Genomic DNA, 3,978 nt, shown 5'->3' with positions numbered 1-3,978 from the left:
AGAGGTTATTACATTTTTTACTTTTATCAGTTACAAAAAAAAAAAATTACAATTAAGTTTGTATTGTTTTATCAACTCCATATTATCATGTAAGTCCAATATATTTTCGCTGGAAAGTGTTTGTCGTCTCCTCTTTGCTGCCATCTTATTACTTCTAACTAGGTTAGGAGACCTCTCCAGCTCTCTTAAATAATTTAGGAGCTGAGACCTCTTTTAACACTTAGGAACCTTTATGAATCACTCTTATTCTTAAGTCTAGGAATAAGAGTAAAATGACGTCATTCTTAGAATTCTGACACACTTAAGACTAAACTTTTACTTTGAGCGGCTTTATACATACGGCCCCTGATCTAGACCCTGAATTATAAAATCTCTGTCGTATCAGCAGAGATCGGACACAAGATTCCCCATCTAAAAAAACACAGATAAGACTTTACAGATGCTCTCGGTGTCTTCAAACAGAGAGAAACTATGAATAAAACAGGCTAGGCCTATTCTTCATTATTAAAGGCTGGTTATACAGTACGTCAAGCCCAGTAAAAGTCATGAAAAGTCAGTGTGTTTTTACTGATGCTTTTGACATGATGAATACAGAGTAGAAATGAATGTAATGCCAAGAATAAACCGTATGGTGCATGAATTTTATGTACACAATAATTTAAAGCATCTCACCTGCTGAGTCCTCAAAATCAAAGTGCAGGATGAGTCCATTGGGAAGAGATACATACAGATTGAGGAACGGTGGAAGAGAGGAGTTGTCTCCGGGCTCACAATGTACCTCAGGCACCTCAGAAACACACATTTGTGAGGGAGATAATGGCTATTTAGTTATGATTAATTGAATGCTTATCTAAACAACACATAACTAATGTAAAACCTAACCAACCAATATTTTTTCATTATTATTCTTTGTCCAATTACCTGTTCCTGTAGTTGCTGGTCTATACAGATGGCAGTGGGCACAGTGGGTTGGAGAGTCTGATCTCTTGTTTTATTAGGTGTGCTCTGACTGCAGGACAGCTGAATGCCATTGGCCAGTACAGCATGAAAAGAGCCAAATTTCTCGATCTCACAATCTGGTTTGACTCCATAAGCAGCTGGATTGGGCAAAACAACATTTAAAAGTCGACATTAAAAGAAAAATAAGAGATTTTTTTAATAATGCACACCTCCAATTACATATAAAAGACACAAACACACACAAACCAATCACTCAAGACTCCCCCCACCCCTCTGAAAAACTGGTGTATTGGGATACAAGTGTGGGAAAAGGTGCTCACAATAGTAAATGTAGATCATAGATGGATATATATATATAAAAGAAAGCATATCTCATGACGTTCTTGGAGAAGCTGCAAGCGGTGACAGAAAGTTAAAGCAAAGGCTGAATGCTTCAGTCCCAGCCATTATCCTTAATCATGTGAGATAATTCAATAATAAACTTCCCCTCCTTATACTTCTGACTTAACTCAAATGCCTGCTCCTGTAGAGGAAAGGAGAAAGAGGGGGAAAAAATTGTTATCAGACTGCATGTTAATGAAATAAATAAAGCCATTTTGGGGAAAAAAAAAAAAAAAAAAAAAAGTGGGCCACTCTCTTATTGTGTTTTATGCTTACATTTTATACAAGCTATTAAAATTTTTGCAACTCACCTCGTCTACTGAACATATCAATATCCTTTAGTTTGTCCTCTTTTTTTCTATCTGAAATGTGTGTGTAGAAGTGATGGCCATCCTTCTTCACGCATACTTTCACTTGTGTCAACCCTAATGATGGAAACCAAATATAAAAGGTTATACCAGTTTATATAAGGCATAAAAGCTGTTATATAACAAAAAGTTAAATACATGCTCTAATGCTCTAATATAAAAAAAATGAATGTGTATTTGTGCAGGTACATTTTTGCCTGGTTGGATTCTCAAACCTGGTGTGAAGTGAAAACTCTCCACATCGATTTGTCCTCCATCACAGGGATAGAGAGACTGAACTTTGCCAGTGACCTGCACCAGTTTTCCATTTAAACTGTAGCCTGTGAAAACCTGTGTGAAATATACAACCTTTTAGCTATTTAATTTCAAATTTAGCACCACCAAATCTAGACTATAGCCTATAAGCATTTTATGTGGAAATATATATTTCAGACATTTGTTCTTCTCTCATTTGCTGGTTCTTGAGGCGTCTCTGGAACATCTCTGGTCTTGTCTCTAGGCAGTGTGGCCGAGCTGGGTGTTTTGGACACGTTCTCTTTCTTGAGGACAGCGGAGTCTTTTTGTTTTCCTTTACTGAGTCGATTCTCCTACTTTTGGTGTTGCTTTTCCTCCTTTTTCTTTCTTAGTCTTTTTGGATTGCTCCTCCTCCTTTAATCTATCCTGCTCGATCTTCCATGCCTACAGTAAATACATGAGAAAAAGGCCCAGTGTAAGGATCATGAAATCTGAAAATGTGTATAGTATAAATATTTATATGATATGGTTAACAGCTCACTTTGAGAGAGTCCTCTCTTATGTACGGTTCTAATGTGTCTGAGACTGGGGACTTCACTGGACAGTCTAAAACAAATAAGCTAAATTTTAAAAATGCACATCATTAAATCAATTGCAACATATTTTCAAATATCTAATATAGTTGATGTATATACAGTATATGTTATCTACATGTTATCTCTTGCTCAGAGGCATATATATATTTTACATAATTTATGAATATGTTGCCTCTCTTCCTGTCGGTCTCTGAAGGGGTTTGAATAGGATTTCTTTCCACCTCTTTCTTCTGCCATTTTTCCTCTTCCTGCCTGGTCCATTCACTGATTGAGTGTGCCACATATTCCAAGTAGTTTCTACGAGAATATTATATTATATTATATTTAAATAAAAATTACCTAAAAAATTATCATTAATTGCAGAAATAAATAGGCTTTGGATGATTGGACCATGTAAAGCTTGAAAATGAGAAAAAGTACCTGAAGCCCACATCTGTGTGAAGTGATGCGTCCCAGTATTCTTTGCAACTCCTCTGAGGGCTCATGGGATTGTGGCAGACAACTATATTGCATTGTCTCTGCTACAGCGAAATGTGTCCACACATCTATAAGTCTCAGCCGCAGACTGGATGACCTGAATATGCCAAGACATTACTCATTTGTCATTTTTATTGCAATTTCTAATAGCTTTTCAAAATAATATTGCAAAAATATTAAACATTAGGATACAATATGAGATTTGAAGGTGGGTACCTGTGGGAAAACAGAAGCACTGTGCTTCTCTACAAAGTTCCAGTGTCCCAGCTGACGAATCAGTGTCTTCTGGAGATCTGTTATAGTCACTTCATTACCCTGCTTTGATTAAATGTATTAGTATATTAAAAACCAATCACTTGTTCATGATAATGTCAATATAGTGAAAATGTTTAATTAAATAACATTCAAATTTCAGCTTAAAATAGTTTTTCTTCAATCATACCGTTTGTTCGTCAGTCCCAGCATTGCTTTCTGCTGATCCTTCAAAAATAAAACAGCTTAAGTGTACAACAACAAGACTTCAACACTGCTTTAAAAAATGTTGTTTAGATTTTAAATGTATTTGTATCACTTAAAGTAAATTGTAATGGCTGCTCTTGTGCTCTCGTCACACCTGATATCCTGCTGTTGCTCCAGTACAGGGGTTTAGTGAATTCAACAGGGTTGTCCCATGGTGTAGGGTTTGGAGGATCTGATTGAGATCCTTTAATACAGCTGTTCTCATCCACTATAGTCAGTGGCATGCTCTCAAACACAAACAGCTGGAGAAGCCTCTGTAACTCAGACCAGCTTATTGACTCTAAAGATACACATTAAAGGGGTCATATGATGCTATTTTAAAGATCATTATTTTGTGTATTTGGTGTAACAGAATATGTTGACATGCTTTAATGTTCAAAAAACACATTATTTTTCAAATACTGTACATTATTGTAGGTCCTCTATGCCCCGCCTCTCTCAAA

General features: G+C 36.1%; 1 pseudogene; it reads right to left on the bottom strand.

The window, feature by feature from the left end:
* Window positions 1–340: 340 nt before the first annotated feature.
* LOC107757987 (sperm-associated antigen 17-like) overlaps window positions 341–3,978 on the bottom strand; it is a 6,802-nt pseudogene continuing 3,164 nt past the window's right edge.

This window comes from Sinocyclocheilus rhinocerous, unplaced genomic scaffold (assembly GCF_001515625.1).
Source record: "Sinocyclocheilus rhinocerous isolate Xijiao unplaced genomic scaffold, SAMN03320098_v1.1 scaffold1314, whole genome shotgun sequence".
NCBI lineage: Eukaryota > Metazoa > Chordata > Actinopteri > Cypriniformes > Cyprinidae > Sinocyclocheilus > Sinocyclocheilus rhinocerous.
This window is presented reverse-complemented; position numbering and strand designations above follow the sequence as displayed.